Genomic DNA, 15,677 nt, shown 5'->3' on the forward strand with positions numbered 1-15,677 from the left:
CCCTGGGGGAGACATTATGGGGGCTCCAGGGACTCCAGGCACCCTCAGGGTGGGTTCTTGAGGACAGACTATCTAGGGATCCCCATGGTCCCAGGGGTCCTGGAAGACATAGACACAGAGGAAGCCATGTGCACGAACCTCAGGCCCATGGCACAGACCTATGTCCAGCATCTGGGAGCTCAGGCCTAGCCCTGCCCCTCCCCAAGACCTTACTGACCCAGAAGCTTGTAATCCATCCCCCCTGCATGCCCACCCCATAGCAGCCAGGGGGGCCCTTCACCTCCCCCCACCAGACCCCCACAGGCTCTGCCCTGCCCAGAACCCACCTCTCTCCTGTCCCTCCAACACAGATGGCCCAGCCCACCCTCCCAACATCCCAGGCCTCAGTTTCCCCATCAACACAAATCAGAGCCCATAGCCACTTCCTCACAGGGCCACAGAGGACAGCAGGGTGGCATGTCTAAGGACTCAAGACTAAGGACTCTTGGACAAGCTCCAGAGCTCTCAGTGCCATCTCCTCCTGCAAAGACATGGCAAAAGCCACCCACCCACAGGCCTGGAGAGTAAAGCAAACCACTCTGTCCAGCAATGGCAAGTGGTCCCAGGGGACTGACCGACTGCCCTCCAGTGCTTTGCAGATAGCAACTCGAACCCCCACAAGACCCTACCAGGCTACGTCATTGCCACAACGTGTCATCAAACAGATGCCACAGGTGTGGGGAAACCGAGGCTCCAAGGGTGCCTGAGGTCACTCTGAGGGAGAGCCGAGGCAGCAACTGCGGCTTCTCCACCCTCTTGTTCTCAGGTTGAGAGTTGACCAGGTGCTGTTGCTGCTAGCAGCACCCCAGCTACGGAACAGAGAGCAGTCAACAGAGCCATCAGATCTGCGGAAAAAGGAGCCCACAGACCGGAGCAAGGGCTGTGAGAGGCAACGTGTCCGCTGCAGCATGGTGCGCCTTGGCGTCCTGGCATGCACCCGACTGTGTGCTGAACTCAGGGGACACATGAGCTCCAGGGCGTGGGGTCTCGGCCCTCAGGAGACTCTTGACAGTCTTGCCAAGGAAGGAAGGGGCTGGCTGGAGAAGACCCACATGTACACAGGCCGGCCACTTCCAGCAGCCCTGGGCCACCCCCACAGAGCACGCATGGGGCAGGTATCCGCCCAAGTACCTGGACAGAGGTGCACAGGGAACCCCCATGCAGACAGAACCACTGCTGAGATGGATAACAGGTTGGAGGGGGGAGGGGAGAGGGGAGGCCGACAGGGGCTGCCCAAGGATACCCCCAGCCACCCCCCAGGGGGAAGCTTGCTTTCCCTCGAGGGCAGGGAGCGTGGTGTTAACCCACAGCCACACGCAATGCTGTTTTCTAGCTCTGCTACGTTCTGAAGTCTAAACAGTTCTTCAAATATTTGAATACACTGTGCTGGCCTCAGATAGAATCACGGAACAAAGTTTACTTTTATCTACTCCAGATTAAATGAGTTTTATCTTACCTTGTTATCTATTCCTGTCCTGGGCGGAGGTGGAGGCCTCAGAGATGTTGAGCGAGGCTCCCTGCCCTTGGGGAGCTCATGGCCTGGGGTGTCCATGCCCCCCACCCCCCTACCCCGTGGATCCGAGGTCAGGCAGTCACAGACCCCACTGCCCAAGTGCTGGGAAACTGAGGCCCAGGGAAAGGAAGAACCTTACAGGGAGTGGGAGGCAGGGCAGGCTGTGGGAGAGGAGACGCCGACCCCCCAAGAGGCCACATCTGCCCCGAATACCGCCCCACCCGAGTTTCTAGGAGGGTGTGTCTGGGGGGCCTTCAGGGAGCGGGGAGTAGGCCGTACCCGGGACAATGCCGTCCTTATTCCTCTTGGCAGCAACTTGTGCTCAGGAGCTATGACCGCGAGCACCAGGCCTGAGGGGCGTCCGGCAAGTTATCGGACATCATTTCAATATCTCAGCAGCCAGGTGCCCTGGAACATGCGGGAATGCAGGAGTCCAGCCAGTGCCCTGGCCCGAGCCCTGGCAGCAAGGGGGCAGGAGCAGAACCGGGGTGGGTGGTCTCCAGGCTGCAGACGGGCTGGGCCTAAAGTGACCGAGGGGCTGGGACTCAGAGACCGTCCCCTTCATGCGTGCTGGGGCACTGACCGGCAGCTTTAAACGGGCTGGGTCAACCCAGGTGACCGAGACACCCACGAAATCCAGCCCAGGCAGGTCCCCCTCAAGGAGGGGCAGTGGCCGTGCCTGGACCCCTGCCTGCCACGGCCACTCAGTGCCCTGTTGCTGGTGACAGTCTCTCTAGCCCACAGAGAGCATCGTGAAACCCAGGATGTTTCTCAGGGAAGTTGAAAAATGCTAAAGAGAACCACGTATTTCACAAGCAAAGAAAAGGGGTGCTGGCTGGGGACACCCTTAGAACCCCATCCTGAGCTACAGAGCCGATGGCATTTTAAGCTGAAATTCCAGGACACTTAGACACAGCGTTGGATCGCGCCAGAGAACTTCAGATTCACTGTATCAGTACGCTTCGTTTATTGAATGTGAAAATTAAAAACTATACGAATACTTAAAACGTTTCATTAGTCCAGAAAAATGGTTACGCGCGAAAGGACATGGCATGGATGGAGCTTGAGGACACAAGCCAGTCCCAGAAGGACAAGCACCACGCGAGGTCCCTGGAGTGGTCAGATTCAGAGAAAGCAGAATGTTGGTGGCTGGGGAGGGGCTGGGGAGCTGGTGTTTCATGGGGACAGAGCTTCAGTTTGGGAAGGTGAGAAAGTTCTGGAGGCGGACGGTGGTCACGGCCGCACAGCAGCGTGAATGTGCTTAATGCCCCTGAGCTGTGCGCTTAAAAGATGGCTAAGCTGGTGAATTCTACGTCATGGTATATTTCACCACAATTAAAAACAATTTTTCAAAAAGGTAGCTAAGTAAATAGCATTTCTAAACAAAGCACTGGACGTCTGAAATGCTTAGCATAGACAGTAAAGGAGGCCGGGCAGGGGTCTAGGCTCCATCCATGCCGGGGACGGGACCTCCGCCAGGCTGAGAAACAGAAGCTTCTTAAGCTCACGCTAAAGCCCTAAAGCCGGGGGCGGGGCTTTGAATGTGTCACTTCGATAGATTAAGTACTGATGTTTCAACCCTAGACCACATCTAGAGGATTTTCTTAAAAACATCACCATAGAAGATTCCAAATACCCCCTAACAAATGCTCCCCAAGGACACACTGGGGTCCCCACTCCCGCCCTGCCCACCACCCTCAGAGACCTGTGGACAGGGACTCCCAGAGGAGACCACAGCCCAGGGCCTGCCAGGGCTGCCCCCTGAAGGTGAATCCGCACATCAGGAAAAGCCACAAGCTGGTCACCACCACCATCAGCGGCCAGCCAGCAGGTCCTGGCCCTGCTCTGGGTGGAGCCTGGGCCAGGCTGTCTCCTGACCCTACAGCGGGGACGAGCCTTGGCCCAGGCTGCTGGCCCACATCGTGCCGGGAACCCCGTGCTGAGGGACCACATCACCTCACAGCTGAGGAGACAGAGGCCCAGGCGAGACACAGCTAGTCCCAAACCACCTGCCCCTCAGAAGCTCCCTGGACTGGGGACCATGAGGCACTGCCACCAAATGGGGAAACCAAGGCTCCCACACAGCAAGGGACATGCCCAGGCCCACGTGGACAGTGAACGCAGGCCAGCAACTCCAGGGTCCTGGCTCAGCCACTTGGGTGCCACGTCATGCCACGTGCTGTCCTGGGCAGGGAGGGGCAGGGTGACTGGGGCAGGGTCCTGTCCCTTGCAGCGTCTGGGGGCCCCAGGCATTTCCGGCTGTGGTTGCTTCCTTCCCTCCAGCCTGCCGCGTGCTCACACGGCCAGCTCCTCTTCTGCCTCTGAGATCTCTCTCGTGTGCCTTCCAGGAAGACACTTGTCATCTGGATAACGCTCAAGATCCTCAATTGCAAAGATGCTTTTTCTACATAAGGACAGAAACCTTACAGCTCAGGGGCCAATGTCTAGCCCACCACAATAGATAAAGGCTTTGTGACAAATTCCTTACAATGATAATTATTAGTGAATTCTGAAAGATCAGAATTAGGTATCGGGCAAAAATAGATATTAGTACCACAGTTTAAATCATGGTTGAAAATATGTTCAGTCTCTTTCATCTTCTCATCTTGAGATCCTTGACTGAATTAAAATAAGGACACATCCATGACTACTGGGGTCTGCACAGGGACATGTCTGCTTGGCTGCACGCGACACCACCCAGACCCTGCCATGTCAGACACAGGAGGGGCTGGCTGACGACGGGGGCGCAGGTGAGACCTGGGGGCCCATCTGCAAGGGCTAGGGGATCAGCTGCTCACGACAGGGGCAAGAGCTCTGTCAGGCTCACACCGTCTGGCTCCTTGTGCCCCTTCAGGGACCACTTCTCACTGGAATGACCCAACAGGCACCCACCTCCAGCGCCCCATGACCATCACACAGCACGCCATCTGTCGGTGCCCATTACTACATGGTGGCGCTGCCCGGTCCACTGGGGGGGCCTGGGAGACCCCTCCGCAAGCAGCCCTCACCAGGGCACATGCCACAGAAGGGCTGTGGAGGTGAGTCAGTGACTCAGACTCGTGGCCTGGGCCTCACGGGCCAGCTCTGGACAGGGCTGGCATGGGCCGTCCATCCCCTCCCCACTGCACCCCACATTGGCTCCAAACCCTCTGGCTGTGGCTGGTTCAGCAGTGACACGGAGCTCATTTTTTAAAAAGGTTCGCACCGGCAACGTGATCTGCAGTCCGTAGATACAGCCCAATAGGTAACTTGGCGCAGCTGGGGTAAGATTTCGGCCCTGCTTTGTCTTCCAAAGCCCCTAAATGCGCTGATCCCTTTAAACACAGACTCCAGCACGCCCATCTAGGAGCCATTAGGAGATTAAAACCTCCATCCCGCAGCAAGACCAAGCCTTTCCCAAGCCTCTCTGGGTTTCAATTGACACTTTTTCCATAAGGGATCTGGACTGGGAACCCCAGAGAAACAGGATCCTCCCACCTGGCTCTCGGCTGGGCCCCCACAGAGCTCCCGCGCCCACAGCACCTCCCTGAAGGCCGGGTCCCCACTGCCCGGGGCCACCAGGCCTGTGCCTCAGCTGCAGCCCTCACCCCCATCTCCCTGGTCCCAAGACAGTATCTATCCACAGGCAGCCAGAGCCATCCTAGGAAAACGCAAATCCCATTGGGCCTTTCCCAAGTTCAAGACCCTCCAAACTAAGACCGAAATCCAAACGCTGTTTCCTGGGCATCCCCCTGCCCCGTGTACCTGAGCTTCCCTGCACTCATCAGCCCACTGACTGCTGGGCTCCTGCCTGCCCGACTGCAGTGAAGCCCCCCAGGGAAGGCGCCCGTCAGCCAGAGTCCTTCTGAAGGCCCAGCCCCAGCCTCGGACTTAAGTGTTTGTGCAGTGTTTGCTGAATGGCTGACTGAGAGCACATAAACACTTAGGGTGACCTCAGGAGTTGAGTGAACACAGGTCCCAGTGCTGCCACCTCCTCCAGGCAGGCCTCCAGGGTGCCTCTGGAAGTGAGACCCTTTGGCATCAATGCCCCACCCCCTGTCCATGGTCTTAGCCTGGGCCCCACATGGCCTTTGAATCGGGCCAGGACATGGTCCTGAGGCAGTTCTCTGTGCAAACCCCCGGGCCGCATGCTGACAGTGCAGGTTGCCAGGGCAGATGGGAGTCTCCTGGTGTGGGCTCTGGCATGAGCCAGGAGCAGGCATGGCTGTCCCTGGTGGGCAGGACATGCTGGGTGTGGGCTCCAAGAGCCAGAGTCCAGCTGCTCAATGCCAGCCCCTCTCCTGTGGAGAGCAGTGGGATTACCCCGGGAGACCAACTCCAGGGCAGATGGTGGTGATCATGCCCCGGGGCAGACACCGTCACCAGCCTGGAGCCCACGTCATCCCCTTTCAACCTAAGATGCTGGACAAGGCATTACTCTTGCTTCCATGCTGCCCACAGTCCGGCGAGACTGAAAGGGCCCAGTGCTTGCCCAAGTCCTGGCTGGCCAGCTGGGCTCCATCCACACTGGACAAGGGAAGTGGGACCCCGAATCCACACCCTCTCCTCAGGCACCTCAGCCCTGACCACCCGTCAGCGCAGATGGAAGCACGGAGTTTCCGTGCTGGAGCCCCCTGGCTGATCCCCAAATGCCAGGTCCCCTCACACCAAGAGCTGGGGGGAGTGGGAGAGCGGGGGGCTGCTGGGTCCGGCTGAACTCGTAGCTCTCAGAGGCCACGCAGCGGGCTGAGGCGCACCCCCACACTGGGCCTCCCCCACCACACCTGGCTGCCACCTGAGGACACATGCCCGTGGCTGTGTTCACGCCTACCCCAACGCCCAGTGGCCTGAACCATACATCAGTGTGGAGTCACCCATGTGAGCCGGGGGCATGGGTGTCACCCGGCTGTCACTACCCTGCCACCTGGGGGTGTCCTGATTCCTCCTTCTGCAGGCAGCTGGCTGAGGGCTTGTCCACACTATCCAAGCTGTCATTTCAAAGCCTTTGGGGCACGAGAGGGACTCTGGTGTTAGGGGGACTCTCTTGGGCTGGAGCATCTCCACAGGCACAGCAGGAAGGTGGGAGTTGGGGACGCAGAGATAGAGGACGTCAGGAAGATGGCCCTTCCCACCTGGAAGAGCCCAGAGCAGGGCTGGCACACCCCTGGGCAGAGAGGAAGTACTTTAGGCTTGGTGGGGCAGACAGCCTCTCTTGCAACTACTCAGCTGGGTGTGGGTGCATCCCAATAAAACTTTATTGACAAAAACAAGGAGTGGGCCACAGCATGTGGGCCCAGGCACAGTGCCTGAGGACCCCCAAGGCTCCAGCAGGGTGGAGAATGTGTGTCTGCCTGCGTCTCAGTAGGGTGTGAGTCTGGGTGTGTGCCTGAGTGTCTGCACGGGCGTGTGATTCTGCGGGCTCTGCTACACACTTGGAGCGTCTGGACATCAGGCCGTGGGTGACTGAACAGGGACATTCAGTCCAGCCATGGGCCAGAGCCCTGGGTGCTATTCCATCTCAAGGGTTTCCGGGTGCCAAGCCTGGGCTGGAAGTTCAAAACTTCAATCAGACAAGAACGCCACTCATGAAGGGATCAATGTTCTCTCCACAAACATGCCCCACAGTGGCCCCCAAGGAGCCTGGCAGCTCAGTGGCCCCAAGCCTCACGGGAGGGCCTCGTGTGAAAGACCCCACCACCTCCTGGTGACTCCAAACTGCATGAGACACCTGAGAAGCTGCCTATTCCTTGTTCCTGGGAGAGAAAGAGGAAGCTCAGAGAAGTTAAGGGTCCTGCTCAGTGTCACACAGCACCAAGTGGCTGGTGAGAGCTGGAGTCCAGGTCTGCCTGACTCCAGCACAGACCTCCTCCCCATGCACCTCAAAACCCCCAGGAAAACCACAACCCAGAGGGTTAACCAGGAACAGAGGGGTGTCTGGGCTGCCTGGACTTCCAGGAAGGGTTTTGGGAAGGGGCCATGGCCTGATAGTGGGATGGCAGGCCCCAGGCAGGCTTGCCAAGGAGGGCACTGGAATGTGCCGGCCCTTAGGATCTGGGCTGTCGCCACAGCTGAGCTGCACATGTGTGGTGGCTGGAGTGCGCAGGAGGGGACAGGAAGCAGCCAGGTGCTGTAGGCCTCTGCATGGCATCAGCACAAGCTGCTTCTTCCAGGGGCCCAGGGCAGGGCCGGCCTGCCAGCAGACAAGCCATGATGAGACACCCGCAGAGGGTATATTTAGAAGGTGCCGGGAGAACAGATTGGAGCAACCCCGGGCACAGGGGCCTTATCTGCCCGAGGACGCACGTCACTGTCTTGTCAGAGTCCTGTCCAGGACGGGGAAGGGGCTGGGCAGGCCCTCCCAGCGGGCTAGACACACCTGTGCATACCCGCCACCCCAGACATGGCCCGTGACTCACGGCGATGTCTCTGCCTGGGAACGGTCCTTGTCTCATGGAGGGTGGTTTTGCAGGGCAGGTATAGGCGCCAGCGAGGGGTGTGAGGGGCTCAGCAGGCTTCTCTGACCCCCAGAGCACCTCGACCTGACAAAGGAGTAGGGTGGGGAAGGAGGAAGGACAGCGAACGTCTCGGACATGCTGCAGCTGCCTGCAGCCAGGTCGACGTGACCCACCGGTGACTGCAGGGCATGGGTCCTCAGGCACTGCCTACTCGGGAAAGTCCCTCCTCATGTCTGGCCCAAGTCTTTCTTATTGCAGTTTGGACCCCAACAGAAGAGAACCTCCCGCCCCCTCTAGGGGACACAAGGGATCGCCGGAAACCGAGCTGCTGTGCAACTTCCCTCAGCCTCAGTTTCTCCATGGGCAGCAGGAACACATCGAGGGTGCCTGACTGCCTGTGCATGCTCAGTACAGGGTGGTCCTGACCACCCTTGGATCGGCGCACTTTGTTCATGGCACCGGCCCCAGCTACGCCATAGATATTCGGGAGATGGCAGCAGCCCCAGCCTTTGGACTGCTGGGACTAGGCAAAAGGCCACCTAGCTTGACGACTGGGTTAAGAAGAACCATGAGCCAGAACTCACAGGGGAGGTGGCCGGGGCCTCACCGCAGTGCCGCCGTCCCCCATGGGAGCTCACTCAGTTCTCGCTGCCCACCCTGGCACTGGAGCCCTTGGTGGCTGCCAGCGAGGTAATTCCAACACCGCAGTGATGTGGGGAGGGGGGTTCTCCCCTCTCGAGGAGGGCCAGGCCCGGAACCAAGGGCAGCTCAAGGTCAGGGAGCAGACGCAGGTGGCCAGGAGTGACCCACTCACTCCCAACAGGAACAGGCAGCTCCCCCAGGTGTTACTGTGGGGCCTGGGTGCCGCCTGCCTCTCTGGCCAGCTGGGCAGCCAGGTGTGGGCCCCCGACGTGCACAGCCCACACGCAGGCCCAGGGACGTCACAGGCCCTGAATCAGGCAGGGGGGCTTCCGGCCAGGCAGAGTGAATTCCCTTTCTGCCCCAGCCCACCCTCCCTCTCTACCCCCATTGGCAGAAGCAATTGGGGAGGGCTTCTCAGAGGCGGGGGCCTGGTCCAGGCAGAGGGAAGGGCACGTGCAAAACCCAGAGGCAGAGGAGAGAACGCGACCCATGTGAAGACCGAAAAGCATTGGGGAAGGAGGCGGCCCAGGGCGGCAGGGCAGACGCTGGCTCTCTTCAAGCACAGACACCTGGGGCCACGGGCTGGTGTCTGTGGAGCCCTGAACAGGGCAGCAAGACTTCAGGCCTGGGCTGGCAGGTGCTGGGGCCACGCCCTGGGGAAAAGAGCCAGAGAGCCCGGGGCTCTGGCTCCCCAGACTGTGAGCACTTTGAGGCAGGGTGGGGACACTCCTCTCTGCAGCTGAAACAGCTACCCCCGCAGAAGGCCCCTCGTTTCCCACAGGCCCTCGATGTCATGCAACCATGCTGGCTGAGTCTTGCACTGATACAGAGATACAATCTCTGCACGCTGACACCAGGGGCGGAGGGAAGCACACACAGGACAGTCGCAGGGCTGTCTGGTGGACAGCGGCCGCCTGCGGTCACTGATTGGCGTGACAGCAGTGAGCACCATGGGGCTCTCCTCACGCAGCTCCTGACCCGGCTCCGTGAGCATGTGAGCTGCAGACGCAGACACCACCCCCGCCGCGACCTCCCAGAGCTACCAGTGAGGCCCGGGGAAAGGCAGCTGATCCTCTGAGGAGCCACCAGTCACCCTACAAAGTGTGTCCCGGGCACAACCTCACTGGGGCACGAGGGCCACAGCCTTCCCATCCTGCACAGAGGGGCAAGCGCCAGGCCCCAGGCAGGCAGCCCCACACCTCAAACGTGCTCCTCCCAATGGGTGGGATTTACCTTTAGTTATCAGCCTGGCCAGGCCACGGTGCCCAGCTGTTTGGTCAAACACCCGTCTGTATGTGGCATTTTTCTGATGTGGTTAACACTGACATCAGTAGACTTTGCGTAAAGCAGCTTCCCCTCCCTAAAGCGGGTGGGCCTCACCCAGTCAGCTGAAGGCCTGGAGAGCAGAGGCTGAGTTTCCTGGAGGAGGAGGAACTGGGCCTCGGATCTGTGCTGCAGAAACTCTGCCTGAGTTTCCTGCCTGCCTTACAGATTCCGGACTTACCAGCCCCCACGTCGCATGAGCCAAGTCCTTAAAATGCATCTCAATCTTTTTCTATTTACATACACACAACATCAGTTGTTTTTCTGGCGAACGCTAATATGAGTTAGGTGTTAAGATGCCCATTTCACAGATGGAGAAACTGAGGCTCACAAGCCAAGAATCCTGCTCAAATCCAGCTTGCTCTGGTCCTGCCTGACCCTAAAAGCCTTGGATTCTCCAAAGAATGAGAAGTTTGTGTAGGTGTGGGCCGCCCTGGGGCAGGGTCCTGTGCTGCGAGAGCCGGAACCACACCCACCCCCACCTGCACTTTGTTTTGGGTAGGACCATCAGCACAGGTTTAGGCAGAAGCCTGGCAGTCCCTGCTTTCTACAGAGGAGGAAACTGAGGCCCAGAGACTAGAGAGGCGGCTCAGACCCCAGGGCAAAGTCACTCCTTGGGGAACAGATTCAGTTTCTTCTCATCGACCACAGCAACCTCTGCGAGGGGCCGGCGGCTCCCACATGTGTGCCAGCCCGGGGTGGGAGGCCCACGATGGTTGAGCGAGCAGGGAGGTGGGGAAGGGGCTCCCTGAGGTTCCTGGAGCCTCATTGCACAGGGTCAGGATGCCCCAGGAGAGACCCGCAGGCTGGAACCCCGGTGGCAGCCAGGGTGGCACAGCTCTCTCTTCAGAGGACTCTCTCCTCGAGGAGTGGGCCAGGTTGTGGGCCCCAGAGCCCAGCCCAGCCTCCTTCCCAATGCAGACTCCTGTCCTCCTGAGGTCCCTGCCCCAGGGCTGGCTGCCTCCCTGGGGCCAGGGCTCCTGCAGCCCCACTGTCTGCTCCCTAAGCAACTCTGGACCAGGAACTCCCTCTGCTGACACAACAAAGATCCTGTGATAGGAATGGGCCACCTTGGGAACAGGACATGCCAACCCACACAGCCCCGGGTGGCGCTGCCTCAATAGGGCTCCTCAACTGGGGCCCGGGCGAGGCCAGGAGCTTTGCGGTCGGCTACACCCTCGACTACAAGCCGGAAGGATTCGGGATCAGGGCTGGGGACAGTGCTTCTGCCAGTGTCACACTGTGGCCGTGAGATGACCCGAATCAGAGCAGGCTGGACCAGAGAGTGTGGCCCGAGCCCTCTGCCACCGTGCCTAGGGACTCCAGCCCCTCTTGGCCTCAGGCCCACGAGGGGACATCCCCACTCAGAAAGCAGGAGGAGGCAAGAGAGACCCCGGGGTAGAGCTGCCAGTGTGCTTGCACAACACTGGGCTTGCACCCCACTGGCCCCACGTGGTCCCGGCCATGACTGGCTGTACTGAAGGCTGGGACAGCTCATCATTTGGGTGGCCGCGTGTCCTACTGGACATCAGGGCTACTAAGCCCCCGGGGGGGCATGGTGGGGTATGAGGAGATCCAGGGAGAAAAACACTGTGGAGTATGGGGGGCAGAGATGGGGGTGGGAGGCAGATGGGGGTGTCAGCGGGGGAGACAGGGATGGGAGGATGCATCAAGGTTTGGGGGGCAGACAGGGAAATCAGAGGGATGCAGGGGGAACAGCACAGTCTCCCTGACTGCCCATCATGGGGACACCACCTTTCTGCCGATGACCCCAAAACCCAGACCCCAATCCCTCTCTGGAGTGCTGCTGACAACCCTGGGGGCCAACCTACAGCCCACCCAGCCAGTACCTTCACCCCCAGGCCAGGGCATGTTGGAAACCATCAGTCATCAAGGACTGCATGGGGCCCCAGACTGGCAGCCACTGCCCTGAGCCAGACCCTCTCCCCTTTGCCCACTGACCCCCATCCTAATCAACCTTTTTTCCCACCCCCTGCTGGCACCCGGCCTCGCCCACGCCTCTTCTGGTGAGGTCCACACCCTGGCGCTGCATCCAAGGGACCAGAGCTCAGCCTTCAAGGGCCCCATGAGGACCTGTGTGGACAGCAGCGGGTGGGCACTGAGAGGCCAAGGCAGGGGCCTGGGGCTGGAGGAGGATGGAGGGGTAAGCGCCGGGCGTGCCTGGGGCCGGAGCTGGGGGTATGGGGGCTGCACACCCAGGCTCCAAAATAACATCCCTAGATGCAAGCGCCAGCCCACTGGCCTTGGACACTGATGGGGAGGACAGAGGGTGGCCATCTCCTGCCCTGGCACCAGCCCTCTGACCGTCCCCTCGTTGTGTCACAGGGTGCCTAGAGAAGGGGACCCTGTACCCACCCTGCTGGGGACATTCAGGCTCAGTGGTGGAGGAGGGGGTGGTGGCCAAGGTGCCTGCCGAAAGGGCCGGGAGAGGAGAACTGGCCCTGGGAAGGCCACATGCGTGCACTTCTCATCTTAACTGCACGTGGCGTGGACCCAGCAGAGCGGTCAGTGACCCAGGGCCTGGGTGTCTGTGTGGATCTCGTTCAACTGAGCATGTACAGCCCTGCGGAAGACCCTGGCACTTGGTGGGCACCTGGCACTGGGGCTTTCCATCCTCGTATGTGGACAAGACACCCATCTTGCATGCTGAGCCCTGTGCCCTTTCAGGAAGTGGCCGCTTCCTCTCTGTCCAGCTGGCCTGAGACGAATACTCCCGCTTCCTCTGTGCTTCTTCCTCACGCCCTGCCCACGCCCGCCTGACCCGTGCCCTCCACCAGGGAAAACTGAGAGGCCCTCCCCCTGCACAGAGGGCTACAGGAGAGGCTGGGCCCTGCGGGGGGTGGGGACTGAAGGTGCCCCCAGGCTGCTATACCCACCCCGCCAAGCCTGGACCCCAGGGTGTAGGTTCCCAGCTTCTAGCAGACTTTCTGGCCTGGACTTTCATGCAGAGCCACCCAGAACCATGCCTGGTCTCCACCAAAACCAGGAGCCACTCACGGGCCCAGACAGAGGAATTGCCTAATTTTGCAGCAGGCTGGGCGTGGAGTTCGGTGTTCCTCTCCCACAGCCAAGTGCAGAATTACTCGAGGACAGATGCAATGAGCAGTTTTATTTTGGTCTCAGCATCCTCAATCCCACCAGCTGGTGGCCCAGCTCTAGCTGCAGCACCTCTGCCTGTGGCCAGGGTGCACGAAGACACACGTAACTACCACCTGCTTCCCAGGCCAGCTAAACCAGGTCCCTACCCACCCAGAGGTTGACCGTGAAGGATGCCTGGGCCTGGAAGGCCACTCTGGCACTGTGGGAGGCCTTGGAAAGGGGAATTGGTCGGTGGCAACTGCCACCCCAATAAGCCCTCCAATGCGTTCCAGGCTCCCAGAATAAAACAAACATTCCAGCCCTGCCTGCCAGGCCTTTCGGGGTCGGGGTCTGCCCCTGCCCCTGCCCCCTCCCCCACCCACAAGTCCTCTCCCCCCCAAGTGCCAGGCATGAGAAGCCACACCACTTCCCATTCCTGGCTTCTGTCCTTGCTGGGCTCTAGGGATGCAGTGATAGATGAGGCAGACACGGGAAGAGAGACAATGAACCAGGAAACGAATGCACAAAATTACAACTGATGGGGAAGAGAAGGCGACATCACAGGGAGGGAGGTTGCTGTCAAGGTGACGTCGCAGCTGGGTCAGGAGGAGGCCAGGAGACAGATGCCAGGCAGAAAATCGCATGTGCAAAGGCCCGAGGCAGGGTCCGGCATGTGCACAGCTCGTGCCCAGGGTGGCGGATGCAGCGTGAAGGACACGGAGAGTTGCTAGCACTGAGGCCAGAGCCAGGCCATGCCCGGGGCACCTCGGGCCACGCAGAGGCATCTGGGAGCGCCAGCCTCCCGGGATCCACAGGCAGGCTCTGGCCTGGAATCTCTGTTAACAACGGAGTGCCCGGCCTGGGCCCCACAGACCCCGGCTGGAAGGCAGGGTGGGAGGACTTCAGGGACGCTTCATTTTTGTGGACGCCAACCACAGAGACAGGAGAAAAATCTGGCGGACCTTTGAGCACCAGGAAACCAATGCTGGATGCCAGGTTGTGCCAAAGAGAGGGGAGGCATCAGTGGCTGGTCACCTCCAAGGGCATTTCCCAACCGGCTGCCCCACGCCACCCTTGGCAGACCCCACCGGGGCTCCCACCTGCACCAGCCAGCGCCCCCCAGCCTGGCCCTCATGCTCTCCTCCCAGGAAAGTTCCTCTTTCTCTATCCAGGGGACTGTCTCCTGGCCCAGACCCAGACGGCCCACAGCTGAGGAGGGAGGAACAAAGCAGAGGAAAGGGACTCGGCAGGACGTGCTGGGAGCGGAAACGCCAACACCAGGCCGACACCTCTGCGGCCATCTGGGAATGGGCCCTGTGCCGCCGCGCCCAAACCCTGGGCCGGAGCTGCTGCTTCCTGCCTGACACCCAGAATAGCCAGCACATCCTCTGAGTGGACTGTCCTGCCTTCCCCACCTCTGCCCAGGACAGGGACCCCTCCCCATGACACTGAGTGCCACACACTGTACCGACCCCGCCTTCTGGCTGCTGGTCAGTCCCTGGAGCAAAGGGCGCCCAGGCCAGTCTCGAACAGGAGGACAGGGTAGGCCAGGCAGGTCCTGGGGCTCAGAGGTGCTGAACTTGAACATAGAGAGGAGGGGCCCTTGGATCCCACAAGCCCTTTCCTCGGAGCCCAAAGCCTTCCCCTTCTGAAATATTATATGATAACAAAAACTGAAATTCTCACTTTCATAAAATAGCAAATAAGAACCTTTAGACAGTCACTCAGTGTCCCAATCTGTGCTGTGCACTTCTTGGAGCATAAACACAGCCCTTCCCCCAGGGGCTCCCCAAGTTCCCCAGTATGGGGCATGTGCTGTATGGATGCGGGAGCTTCTATTTCACCCCCAGCAACACCTCCTCCAGGAAGCCCTCCTGCAGTGCCCAGTCATAACACACACTGCCCGGTGCCACACGCCTCCCTCCACGGCCCCAGCCAGCTGAGTTTCACTCTCTTGGTTCATATAATTCTGGGACTGAAGGGGGCCCCCCAGGCCCACGAGGGCAGCAGCCCGTGTGTGCCTTGCACATTGGCATGGAGGGAGCATGGATGAAACATGCTCGGCCCGTGTTGAGTCCTGTGCGGAGACCAGGAGGAAGCTGCCTTTCTTCCTGAACAGCTGAAACCAATGGCGCTCGTCCACCCTCCCACTCAGCGAGTTTTCGCAGTGGAAGCCAGTGTGCTACCAGGGGTCTCCGAGCAATGACACAAGAGCCGTGGCACCCACACCCTCTGCACTGTGAGCAGCCCACCTGCTCACCTCCTGAGGCCCTGTGAGCTGGGTGAGACCCCCAGCCTGCTGGGAGCACCCTCGCTTTGACGTGGGGCAGGGGTGCCCATGTCGGGATGACGAGCGTGCCCGTGCACAGGCTTCCCGGCCTGCGGTGCAGTTTCTGGGGTGGTCTTGGATGGCTGAGACTGGCTCTAGGATGGCAGTGGGACTCATGTCCTAAAGCCTCTCCAAGTCACATCGGAGCTGGGAAATGGCAACGCAGACCAGCCAGGGCTGTCCCCATGGGAACCGAAGAACCTCAAACGTGTGTGGTGGTTGCGAAACCAGCCTGCAGCAGCAGCTCTCACTGCCCTGGGAGCCCGGGGACTCCGTGTGGTGGGAGGATTGAGGTGGC

The 15,677-nt window shown here is 60.1% G+C and overlaps 1 protein-coding gene across 3 annotated transcripts in view; it reads right to left on the reverse strand.

Moving 5' to 3' along the window:
• Positions 1-15,677, reverse strand: part of KCNQ1 (potassium voltage-gated channel subfamily Q member 1) — a 357,688-nt gene that overhangs the window by 302,473 nt on the left and 39,538 nt on the right. The gene's annotated exons all lie outside the window — the stretch shown is intronic.

The sequence above is a fragment of the Cynocephalus volans genome, chromosome 4 (assembly GCF_027409185.1).
Source record: "Cynocephalus volans isolate mCynVol1 chromosome 4, mCynVol1.pri, whole genome shotgun sequence".
Classification (NCBI taxonomy): domain Eukaryota; kingdom Metazoa; phylum Chordata; class Mammalia; order Dermoptera; family Cynocephalidae; genus Cynocephalus; species Cynocephalus volans.